The following is a 13,917-nucleotide window of genomic DNA, read 5'->3' as shown; positions in this document are numbered from 1 at the left end:
GAACATGGAAGACGCTACTCTCCGCAAGGCTACAGAACAAAATTAAATCGAGAAATTTGATACTTTTCGACAAGGGCTGAATATGGATAGAGGATGTTTGTCTCACTACACCGTGAATGCCTGACTTAACACCTTTTGTTCTTTTCAAATTAGCATATAAACACCTTATCCAATCCGATTTTAAGCACACAACTCACTATTTGCATTTCAAATCAAAATTTGATATTTGTGTCTATGACGTCATAGAGTACGAAGTTTCGGAATCTAGAATTTCTCATTCCCTATGATGTCATAATATGCATATGTTCAAATTGAAAATATTTTTGCGTTGCTCTTTTTGCGTTACTTTCGCTTTGACACCTGATGAAGGAGCAGCGCTTCGAAAGCTCGTGTAACTAATAGAGTTATATTCATTCGCAAGTGGACGTGAAGAGTGATACTCGAATACTTGACTCGACTCGTAGACTGATACGTGATTATGAATTGATTCCCTCAGGTACTCAATTTTTGTACGGTCCTATTGGCAAGGGGCGCATAATTACGCTACTCAACTCGAATCATTAGAATTAATACTTAAGTCAGATTCAAATGTTATGATCATTGTGCCGAGCCCTACATGTATACAGCCATCCTCAGGGGAAAATGGCAACGAAACTACAATTTTTAATATTGAATTAACTATTTGAAGCAATGAGCTCATCATTTTCGTGTCCGAAAAATCATGTCTCACTTTTCGATTCCAATCATTGTAATAAATTAACCAATCTCCACTCAGATTCGAGTACGGCAATGATTGTGTGAAGCCCGATTAATAAGTAGCCTATTATTTTTAAAAATATATCAAGTTACCGTGATACAAGGAATATTTTTCTCAGTCAAATCAACCGATTCCTCCATTCTATTAAAGCGCTCAAAATCAACGAACACCGTGAGGCAGAATTTCTCCAAAAGCAGAAGCTAAAAAGAAGATCGGTTCGTCGAATGATGCCGATCCTTAATCCAACCCAAACCGATAACATTGCACGAGAACGTCATCGTAAGATTCAATCGCTCACAAGAAAAGACTGAGAACGCTGCACAACTCTGGAATGCAGATCAGGAAAACGACTCGATCTATGGATTTCTAAAATCCAACTTGACTTCCGTATGAAGGCAGCGACGGTACGACAGCTAGCCGTGATAAACTCCAGTTGCCCAATTATCCATTCGAGAGACCAGGGCAAGATTGTGTAGAAAAGGCGCCTGCATTGGGAACTCAAAGCTAGTCCGAGCAGCGGAAAGTCATCCGAAAGCATCAAGAGCTAAAAGAACGCAAGAAAATACAGGCTTCGGGGTAGAGAACAAAAACATCAAAGACGAGTGCACGATGATCTTGTTTCAAAACATGCCCACGCCTTTTCCAATTAGGTGGACTCGAAAACGTGTCTGGGGTTTGATGCGTGACGCATTTGAAAGTTGTTATTTAATGGCGACGCTATGTACAACCAACCTACTGATACGTGTGCACTGTGCACTGTGAAGTGGCTGCATCGTTGGACTATATGCAAGTCCAGAAATCGGCAGGGTTGTAATGACTCTAGTCCGACATGAGTCACAATTTTTAGGTGACTCAACTTTACGCGAGACAATTTCTTCGATACTGAAAATGACTCTACACGAATTGAGTCAATCAAACTTATATTGACTTGACTTGTATTCGAGTAATTGTGCATGACTCGCGCAAGTCATATGAATTGTGACTCGACCAGCCAGGAGAGACATTTAATTGTAACCGTGAAAAGTTGTTAATTTCCATAATATTGATATTCTGTCTATGAGTAGTCGTACATCAAAATTTATGCCAGAAATTCTTAACGATGATTATCGGCATATTCTGAATGGGTCTATCTTTCAAGCAGAGTTGTAAATAATGGGGATCAACCTAACTAGAACTAGACACCGATTACTGAACACGATTCCGTGACTCGGACTACTCCCCCACACCACGACTTGGACTCGGACTTGACTCGGGGATGAATAATAGACTTGACTCGAGTAAATACGAAAAACTAAGGTTTACATGTGACTCGTAATCTTGCGGCATTGTTGCCCTATAGTTTGGGCTTTCTAACGAATAATTGTAACGCCGCATTAAATCATTTTTATGGTCATTTTATTGGTGCTAAACTAGGTCGATTTTTTCACATTTTCGGGTAATTGGTGTGCGAGTTGCAGAGCCCGGACCAGATTTTTAGGCGTACTCGGAGGACATTTTCAAACACCTGAAAAAATAGTGCTTTATGTCTTCATGTGTCCCGACGCAGAAGGGGTTGGCCTCGTATTGCATGACTTTCATGCCTGAACTCGCTCGTTACACACCCCTACACTAGTTCATCCCAACTCTCTTCGTCCATGTTATCCACAAAACTATTAGGACACTCTTATCATGAATTTAAACCAAAGGTCGGCAGATTCTCATGATCAAATCGTTTTTCCGCGTGTCTCGCTTATTGGCTGCAGTAACAGTGATCTTTGATATGGGAAAACTATCGCAGGATTTCTTTTGCAATAGACTCAAAAAATATTACATATGCATATCAACAGATAGCTATGTCACCGTGTCGACCCAAACTTATGACATTTGCGGATCCTTGAAGTGGTATGAATTTGCGTTACAGTAACTTGCAAACGTGGGTCTGTAATGATGGCATTTAATGCTATCCTCGTCCCTCGTGCTAATCGATCAGCTATTACGAAAATATGATGATTGTTTAGCGAAAGAAAGCAGAAAGTCAATTTGACGTCAGTAGTTCAGCGTGTCACAGGCTCAGATGGGCTGAGATATTGCATCTCTGCCACTACACTAGCTTCCAAACTAGGCTTTTGGCTACGTAATAATTACAGTGCGAAAATATTAATTCAATATGGCTTGCGAGTGGTGCGTCACAAGTTAAACAAGATACAATTGCGCCGCAATTACAAAAAATACACTGCCCTTGAATTTCCTATTACGTTTATTTGAATTATTTCGCGTCAGAAAAATGAACAATTATTCTTTGCGATTTTCATTCGCACTCATCCGGATTTTTCATTCGGACCATTTGCACCAACTTCGTCATTCGCACTTCATTTTTTTTTTCATTCGAACCAGTGCGAACCGTCAGACAGGTTGAAAAACACTGCTTCATACGAATAATGTTTCGTGTTAACTAGAGTCTGCAGCAATTGATTGTTCCTGACAGTGATCAAATATAGCAAGCTGTATGAACAGCGTTGTTCTCGGTAGTTGTTGACTGCAGGAGAGATTTTGCTTAGAGATCGGTATTTATTACATTTACTACGATCTACGATAACGTATTCAATTTAATATACTACGATAATGCGTCGCATGTCTGTAGTGAAATGCAAAGTAATAGGATATATATATAGTTCAGTTCGAGAAACGATCGTGTTACTTGCACTCCGGAAGCAATTGCAAGCTGACTCACGCGTGAAATCGATTTAAAATGCAGACCTTTGAGCGCGCACTGGAATCAGTTCATAGCGATGTACCGCAATCCCGAGAGTCGTGCTGCAAAGTGACAGTATTTGCGACGAATATGCAGTCTGGTACAGGCACTGTTCAGTTAGTATTGTCAATGCCGGATTGGATAACCTATGCTGCTGTTATGAACACAACATCACAAAGAAATAGAACAGTTAGTGAACAACTATAGCGTAGTGTTGGTAATGTTTATTATGTAATTTAATTTCATATTGACAAGATAACATAGCATTATAGGTTTTGCAGCAGTTCTTTTTATGGAATCTTGTAATGACTACTTTACACATTATTATTTGATATCACTCTTCAATCAAAAGCCTTCGTAATATTCATTATGATGAGGTAGCGTGTGCCACTCATATAATGTGCTGTAACTTTGCTTGCCATGTATGACAGTTAAGTTTAATAAAACTATCTGACCGTGAATCGGTATTTGATCTATCATATATATGAGTTCACGACTCATAAAATCTCTCAGTCACACGACAATGTCGATTTACTCCTTATGGAGCTTATTGCAACAATATATGTCGTCAGGCAACTGAAATATTACGATGATACTTGTCGTAACGATGAAATGTACATTGTATTGGCGATAGTTTTTAATCGGACGGTAGCTCGTCTATAATAGCGTTTCATAGGCGAAATTCATGAGAACTTATCATCATCAAAGGATGCAATGCACATGATGTTCTCAGCGATGTAGCACAATATGCGAGTTTCGTGCAGTTGAAGTGGCAATATATGTTGCGAATATTCAGCTTGGCGCAAGATCTGCGCAATTGGTATAGCCCATGCAAGATGGGATAACTGATATGCTGCTGTTACGAGCATAGCATCACGAAGGCAGAAAACAGCTTGTTAACAAACTAAAGCGACGAGACGGTAATATGTATCGTGCAATATAATTTCATATCGGTAGGATAACACATGTAGGCCTACTTGTCGGGTTTCTCAGCAGGTTTTTCTTTAATAGAATCTTCCACTGGTAACTTCCCTCATTATTATTTGATATCATTCTTCATTTCAAATTAAAAGCCAGCGCGAAAGTTTATTATATTACAGCAGCGTCTGCCAGCTTCGTTTCCACTTAGATAATGTGCCATAAAACTGCTGCGGTGTCTGTCAGATAAGTTTGTTAAAACTACTTAGCGGCAATAATGGTCTGTGATATATGATATATCTGTGTTTACGACTCGTGTTAACTAAGTCTCAGCTATTTGGCAATGTCGGATTCCTCCCAAGAGACTATAGTGATTCTTATGTTGGTGCGACAGGCTATAGTTTCGGACTCGGGACTGGCCGCCGAACACGGACACACAAAAAGAACGCCTCCCCCGTATAAGGAGTACAATGGTAACGACGTATTGTACCACATGACGACTAAATCAAATGCAAAACACCTCGTCTTAATCGGCATTGAATGAATAAATAGGAAATTGAGATGCCGCCCTATTATTTGTCGCTTTCTTTTTCTATACGATCTTCTTTACTTTCATTCAGAGTGCATGACTCCTCTTCACATCGCCTAGGCCAGTGGTTCCCAACCTTTTTCCACCCACGTACCATTTTGAGGTTTTATGCAGTGCTCGCGTACCAGCTATATAGTTACTCGCGTTTCCACCACTTATGACGTCATAATCACGTATTTGACCTATGCGAGGTGTATTAAACACACTCTATTGAACTAGGCCAGGGATGTCAAATATACGTCCCGCCAGACGATTTTATCCGGCCCGCATAGCAATTCTGAGTACATTGAAAAAAGATTATATTATCCATCACATCCACAGTAATAAACCAAATTACAACGTCCGCGTTGACAGTTAAATATCTTGTATTCATCGCAACGCATACGCAGGGCTAACGCCAGATTATGACTGAAGCAGGGGCGGCCAACCTTTTTGCCATTCACGGCCGCATTTCGACCACTCGTGTAACCTGCGTGTAGCCCGCGGCCGCATTCCGGGGCATAGTCGTAATGAACGAGCTGCTGGACGCCTAATACCCAGGTTAAGGTGTTTATGTCCATTTATGGTGAACTCCGGACTGATGTATTTAATGATAGGCTTACTATGTGCACCAAAATCGCGAGTGGTCACTGGTAATGTTAAGGAAAGAAGTTCCCATAGTCGCGCGAAGCGCGAAAAAATTCAGATTCACCAATGAATTTCGTCATTTATATTAGTAGTTTATTTACATATTACCCTCAAACATTTACCCTTTCTCATCCCGTGTGATCAGATTTACTGGCATAGGGTTGATGTAGGGGTGTTTACGAAAATTTAAATCAAGTTATAAAATATGATTCATCTTCGGGTGGGCCAATTGGCATTAGTCACTTTGTAACATGCTGTTATTTCTTGACCTCCCATCAGGATTTTTAGTATAGTGACGAGCACACGATTCCGAGCTGCTATTTCCATATGAGTCACATCATTTTCCACTGATGTTCGTATCTGTATTGTAGGGCTCTGTTTGCAAAGGGTGCTACTATGTATATTAAAATCGGAAAATGTAATCGCATTGAATCGCGCGCAGCCCAAAGAAAATTTCAAGATTAATTAAAATCTTTCAAGAAATGGGAGTCAATTCGTGAATTCGAGTTGCAAGTCGACGGCCACCAACACATACTAATTGAATTGCGTGTCTACGGCCTCAAAAATTCCCTCTTGCGGCCGCAGGTTGGCCACCCCTGGACTGAAGCAAAGGGAACACTTACATATGTTTACTTGTATCGCCGGTAATGCCATTGTTTTAGCGGTTCTTAACCTGAACTAATAACTCCCTTCGATCGAAAAAAGACAGAATTGAATCGAGCACCACACCACCTGGAAGACCTTCGCGTACCACTGTATCAACTCAACACTTAGTAAATAGGTACTCGATGTACATTGTACATTGTAGTCTGATTGTAAGAACACTCGCCATGCTGTATATCAGGTTATCGATACACTTTAGAGGCCACTACCTCACAGCAAGACAATAATCATCACTCCGCCTAGTTTCTAATATAGGCTTACTCAATTACTCACGTATTGATGTTGGACCGATGTTGCTTGGCTAGCAGTAGGCCTATGTACGTGCGTAAGTACATCGAACAAAGATTTGAAATTTTTTACTCGTCAAAACCAACAGCTTCTGATATGTATCAGGACCGAGCCATTCTTTTCTGTTTCATTTAAGGTCAGCTTGCTGTGTCTGTGTCAGGTGGAGGGCAGAATTTTATGTCCACTTTATCTTTTACTCATGCGGCTGTACTTGAAACGGGCGCCAATCGCTATTTAGCAATCCTTTACTCTACGTCTGGACCTGCCGCCATAACCATCTGCTTATTCAACTAGTTAGCGTAGGTTGAGTTAAAATCAGGACCATAACAGCAATTCCTCCCCCATCACAAACGTTGGTCTTGGGCCCGATAGGGTCGTCAATTTGCAGGTCAATGACCGAACGTCTTCAGTAAGTTGATAATCGCATTATATTACTAATAATTTATAATCCTCTCTCAGCCCCCGATGGTCACATTTACCGTTAGAGCTGGGAGCACGTAATTCACAATTATAACATCTTATATGTTGTTATAATTACTTTATTGCATGTATTTCGTTACCTCCCGTCTGTTATATAATCAAAAGATATTGTGTAGTCGTCCAAACGTATATCAGACTGAAAATTTCGCGAGATTCGCACACAAATAGTAATGTCTTGATTCCTCTGTGGGGGTCCCGGGTGGCATTTGCATTGTGTGGCAGTCACGCCCATCCAGGGTGGCTATATTCACAATGGACACATCCTAAAAGTTCCGGCCTAGGTCTTTCTTAGATAGCACACTTCGTGAAGTCGCTAGTGCGGAGCATGGACCGGAGCCAGATTGGATATCGGTGAGCGAGGAAGTTGACCCTTTTGTTTTATTCAGTCGACCACGAAGTGTGAAAAAATTACCATTATTTCAAGATTCCCCTCCGGTATTGCTAGTTCAAAAATTCTGGAAAAGTGTCCTCTTTTCAGATTTCCAAAATATGGTAACCCTAAGTAATACGCTAATAATACCAATGGGCGTAACGACTTACCAGCGTCTTGATTCTCGAAGAACCCGTGCAATATCTCGTACTCGGACATACCAAGCAAATTCAACAGTGATTATATACTCTCAATATAAGCGAAGCGCTTGCACGCTAGACTACAATTCTGGATTGTGACAGATATCGTGTGTCAATATTTCACAGCGATCATAGCAGCGTAACCGATGGAAATGCATGGGGCTTAGAATTCTTTTCCAAGAACGCTATTACTTGGTCGGCGCAATGTAACTATGAACAATACAGTGGTAGGGACGCCGTTGAAGCAGGTTAATTGTGGTAGGGTGAAATTTACAAACTTAGAATTCGCAGCAATTAAATGTCAGCCCGAATGGGAATATAATTAGTGTCATGAAGGACTTATTTCGCAATTATTCTCCAGATCAGTAGGAGAAATTTGTGATGATTTGAGATATTTATTTTCGAGCGCTGTTGACAGCATGCAGTGGGGAACATAAGCAGAGATAGCCATTTATTACATATATTCCGTTTATATGAAATTCGAATTTCTGATGCGTTAGTTTTGAGGTGAGATAGGCCTATATATGTGCCCGATATTATTGGCATAATGTGCCGTAATATAATGTTTTTGAAGCTGCGACAAGTCGATGTACAAAAGCTGTCGCAACTTATACTCTATGTTGAAAGTAATAAATCACAGTGTTAATACATGTTTCTCAGTGGATATATTGAGGATACACAAGGAGAAAGTAACGGTTAATTTACAAAGGAATATTTATTCATCGCCGTTATTCGAAACAATAGTAAACATAATGCCTTTTAAACTCTTTTAAATCGACACACCCTTTTATTATATCAAGACATTAGAATTAGTAAGGGCATTTTATGGAATATATCACAAATCTGTGAACTATATTGTTACCAAACAATTTCTTCACCAATACGTCTGTCAAGGTCTCTTATACCATGTGTTAAAATGTTGAAGTTCAATTCTTGTGGGAATCCCAGAAACATGGTGCTTTGTGAGAGTTGGTAACCACTGACAATCCCCTTGTAGTATTCATGAGTAGGGCTATCACAACAGTTTGGAAAATGTGGGAAGTGCTAATATGTGCATTCCATGCGACCAGAAACAATATGATGCCGGTTCTACATCATATTGAATAGCCGGCTGACGCATCAGTCAGACTGATGATTACGGTCAAGCGCTCTGCAGTGTTTTGATAGTATCGATTGCATAAGTTGAGCGAAGGCAGTCACTCGTGTCTTGTTCGAACAACATGTACCTTTTAGCACCGCGTATACGTAGTGGACTCTATAAGTAAGTAACCGAAACGTGTACATTTTCACAACTAGGTTTTCTTGTCTTTTCGATTATATACACACGCGGTTGAACTGATCTCCTCTCGCTTCTTGGCATAGTTGATTAGGTGTTAACATAATGAGTCCAACGATGTATCCCATTGAGTTCGTGTTTTTCAGTTTTGAAAAGTGAAGTAAAAGTTTTCGGAAAGCCTTGCCAGTGCCAATTGGTTAATCAATTCTATAGTAGCAGCAAGCTTTTGATATCAGTGCTCAAAAAAGTCATATCTAATTACTCGACTCGAATCAGTTGAATTCATACTTGATTCAGGATTTTGAAAGCATATCAATTTTCTGTTAAAAGGCGGCTATTTTTTCGTGATCAAATCAACCAATTCGTTATCTTCTAGGAAAGCGCTCGTTGTCATATTTTTTTTAGATTTTGTCCTCTTTACAGTCTATCGATTATGTTGAAGTCGCCAACACTGAGTTTTGCTGCAGTGCCTTGGATCCGGATTGAACTGAGTATTTCATACCCTAATAATTTCAACGAACTTTTCCATAAATGCAAATTGTAATGCAATTTTTGTGAAAAATAAATGCGAGTTTTTACTGTAACTATTGCGAAAAATAAATGCAACGTTCTACGGATTTGACTACAACAAAAACTTGCCCTAGTGATTAGTTGTATCGATAAGATTAACATTGTATCATTGATGATGATTTGTAGGCTAGCAGTAGAAGATTTTTCTCCATGAAATCTGGGTATAAAATTATTGGCACACAGAATTAGCTTACAATTGAATAGTATATTCATATTGAAATGAACCCGAATATTTAAATACAGCAACCACAACTCTGTCAACAAAAGGAGTTTGTGTACTACCTAAAAATAGTACATTGAACGCTCTCTCATTCATGCTGATGACGTCATATTTTGTGATACGATTCTTGATATACAATGTTCTTTCCAATTCTCTACTAGTTGCTGACGATTACCCCTGACGAGTGTCAGCCGAAAATATTCGGGCTCATTCCAATATGAATATACTATTCAATTGTATATTGAAGTTCCACTTCCAAGAAGCTCTTCAGAATTAGCTGAGTGATGAAGTTAATTTATGAAATTAACTTATTGGTCTCTGCTGCTGAAATGCAAATTTGTCGCACGCGTAAAGTAATGTTACGGGAGTCATCGGTTGCGAAAAGACTCCATACTAACAGATTATTGCACAAACAAATCCAATTTAAGCCACAGGGCCACAACCACATCCGATTGACAAACTATTGTGCGAGCAACTAGCCGCAGGAAGCGCGAAAATTTTTGAAGTTCATAAGCCAATAATATTGTTACTTGACTATACTGCGGGCCTGCTGTATATCGCTGGGATAAGTTTGCGAGGACTGGGCTATTCGGCGCCTTCTCATATCGATATCGAAAGCTACGACTAACATGCGTCAAGCATTTTGTGCCTATCAAGTTTCATAGTCGACGGTCTTTCTGCGAGCGCAAACGCAAGGTCGCATATGTTGAACTACACTTTGTCTCATAATCGGGAATATAGTTGGACTCAGTCTGATATATTAGGCGTTCTTTCATTTTCACAAAGGGGCAACAATATTGAAAGCAAGAAATCGAGTGACAACATGTAACCGAAGCATGTAGGAAATTTTTACTTTTGATAAATCTATCGCAAATTATTCTGCTTTATTGTAGTGTACGAAGATCCACCAATATGTGACATGCTCATGATCTGCGAATGCGTTGGAACTGATATTTTAGTCATCACATCTCAAGTGTTGCGGCCAGAATAAGCAGATATTTGGTTGGCCTTGCAAGTTCACAATGTGTGCAATCCATTTTGATAATATTAGAAATTTCGGAAATTACTTCTCGGTTGGCCGGCCCTGGTCTATTGGGACAGATTTTATTTCCCTTCGAAATTGTATCTGTAATTCCCGCGTATAGTCCGTATTTTGCCCGCGGGTCGTAAAATGCCCAGGTCTGCCCTACGCTAATCTATAAGCCTTCGGTGAACTCCTAATTTTCATTGAGTCACAAAACAAAAGTGTAAAATAATGTGTTGTAATCAGTAGGGAGAGAGTCTTTATTTTCATCCAACCAGAATACATAACCATCGTCATTCGTCCAATGTGCATAAAACCAGGGTTGTAACCAAGTCACATGGTTCCGAGTCACGAGTCAATCTGATTTTTGTGATTTTGACTCGAGTCGAGTCGAGTCATTTTCAATTCATCACCGACTCGAGTCCGAGTCCAAGTCACCGTTTGAAGGGTCAAGTCCGAGTCATAGTGTTATGACTCGAGTCGAGTCCAAGTCACAGTATTGAAGTCATGTTCAACTTATGTTTTCAATCCTGCTTGGGTGATATCGAATTCCTTGCTTGCCAAACATGCTTATTTTGTCCCTATCATAGTCTTGGCACATGTTTATTTAGGCAGATAAAGGACAGTTCCTGGCCTCATTTACCGATGCTACAGATAGTGGAGACAGGCCGCCAATACGATAACTTTACTAATCTTAGAACTTTAAATCAAATATCTGTAAGTCTGATATATCACAAATGCAAGCACTCAGTTTTTACTACTAGCACATCGACGACCGCTCACAAATAAGTTATAGAGAATTAACGAATTCACGTCTACATACTAACTGATAGAGAACCTACGAATTCACGTCTAGATACAAGCTGATAGCGAATCAACAAATAAACGTTTATGTAGAGGTACGGTTTTGCTTTCACATTAAATCAGTTGGTTGACCAGAAAAATGTCAACTTTCCTGCTCAGCTCCCGAAGTAGTCGCCGGAGCGTTACTTTAGTGCTGATTTACTGTTATCTTAGTCGAATTTTCCCTACATTTACCAAAAATTCTCAAAAATGAGGGCAGAATCTTAAAAAGGAGGCTACTTCTTAAAATTGTTAGATTATCTGAAAGAACTTAAATTTGGCTCAATTCCAACCAGTAGAAAACAATGCTAATAGAAAATATTTTGAATTAATTACAAAGAGACTTTCGAATTTTACCGGCTACCTCATGATATTGTTAGATTGTGTAAAAGTATGATTTTGGCTCAATTCCAACTAGAACAAGCGACATTATTAGAGTGGAATATTTTGAATATGAAAAAATAGTCGACTTACTACTAGTATGTAATTATATTATATGAAATCATTTCTCACTAAAAATATTCCATGTATTTTCAAATCCAATATTTTCTCCTCTCATATCATTGATTCCACTATTTAAAATTAAGCCAGATTCAGTGTTCTTTTTATGCAACGTAACAATTTTATCAAGTAGCCACCATGTAGAATAAAAAAGAAGTTATTTTTGATCGGCCCTATTGTACAAACATCACACAACATCAGCCATTCATTATTACTCACGTGCACAATGCACATATCTAACAAAACGTCAAATGGACGGAGGGTATTGTGTGTTTTCACAGACAGCAGATCAAATCAATGAGTTATTCTTGAAAAATACTAAAGTGGAAAGGAGATTCTCATATATGTTGAGGCGGCATGGCCTTAGAATAATCCACATCCACTGGATACACGTTCCACTGGTGCATTAGATGCAGGAATTGAAAAGCAATTTTGAACCACACCGAAGAGCATTAGATACTCATCCAGCATTCTAGTCGCCCAAAAATACAAAGAATCATCGCCTTCAAATCTACACATGAGCTTATCAGTCTCTTCCAAGTAGGCTACTTGACCATCTGAGTCATTTCATTGGCTCTAATTGGACTTTGCTTCGATTGTTTGCTTGTATAATTGAAAAGTCTTGAGTACTATTACCTCTTCACCACGGGATTATTTTGTACAATGCATTGCTCTTTGCTACTATGTACCATTGTCTTTTGTTTTTACGGCGGCATATCTGATATCAGACGAGTGCAACGAAAGCAGTGGTGACAAATAGCGATGTCGACAGAATTAGTCACATGCGTTATCTAGCCATTGTAATTCGCAAATTTCTTCACCTTCAAGTCATATAAAATAAGCCGAGTCAATGACTTGAGTCGAGTCATACGTAATGACTCGAGTACAAGTCGAGTCAATCCAAACATTGACTCGAGTCGAGTCGAGTCATTTTCCCATTTCAAGAAAATGACTCGAGTCAAGTCGAGTCACAAAAAAATCGTGACTCGAGTCTGACTCGAGTCATTACAACCCTGCATAAAACTCCACCCACTTCCAAAAATAATGCATATAACCGACGGACTTGTACAAACGGCTGGGCTTCCGAGATGCGTAACTAGAAATAGAACTACAGCCATGAAAGATTTACAACTAACCAACTACATTGCATATTACATGCTCTGTCTAGTGTCGATAAAAACAGTATGAAAAAATTGGATAAGTGCAAATATGTACATTCAATGCAACCAAAAGAATATATTGGCCGTCTACGTCAAATTAAATATAATATTGTATTTTGTTGACCATGCCTACTGCACAATCTGTGGGTTGATCACGACTTTACGGATATGTTATTTACGCTAAGATAGTTTTGTACAACAGCTTTCGTAAGCTGTTATATGACCAATAGAGTTCCAAAGATACCACAATGAACAATACGATCGTTACTACCATTTCGGTTCACAATTAACACTTATTGGTGAGTAGGGATAGATGCAATGATTCGAGTGCTCAAAATTACTTCGATTATTGAATCTAATGATTCGAGTCAACTTCAGCAATTTATGGAATACTGACATTATAAGCTCCTTATCAATGGAAATTAAATTAGTAACGAGAAATATAGTTACGGCAGTATTTGGAAGCATTGAAACAACCTGAATTGGTTGTGTCGTGACATACAAAACGTGTAGTACAAAGCTACAAATTTAATCGGGATTAACATATTCTCGAAGTGATGATCACTCACAGCATTTTCACAAAGTGCATTGAAATCAGTATGGTCGGAAAAATACAAAAGCCCAGGCACTATATTCTTCGCAGTTGCATAAAAGCTATTAATATGAACTTTGACATATTACTTACCATTATTTCGTCGTA

General features: G+C 39.1%; 1 long non-coding RNA gene across 1 annotated transcript; it reads left to right on the top strand.

The window, feature by feature from the left end:
* Positions 1-268: 268 nt before the first annotated feature.
* LOC145439779 (uncharacterized) lies at positions 269-3,247 on the top strand. Its single transcript, XR_013915348.1, has 2 exons — positions 269-496; positions 908-3,247. It is a non-coding gene; the product is annotated as an uncharacterized LOC145439779 (long non-coding RNA).
* Positions 3,248-13,917: the final 10,670 nt, after the last annotated feature.

This window comes from Botryllus schlosseri, chromosome 1, assembly GCF_051294905.1.
Source record: "Botryllus schlosseri isolate E-star chromosome 1, Bs_hap1, whole genome shotgun sequence".
In the NCBI taxonomy this organism is placed as follows: Eukaryota; Metazoa; Chordata; class Ascidiacea; order Stolidobranchia; family Styelidae; genus Botryllus; species Botryllus schlosseri.
The sequence above is the reverse complement of the archived record's forward strand: the minus strand, read 5'-3'. Positions and strand labels throughout refer to the sequence as shown.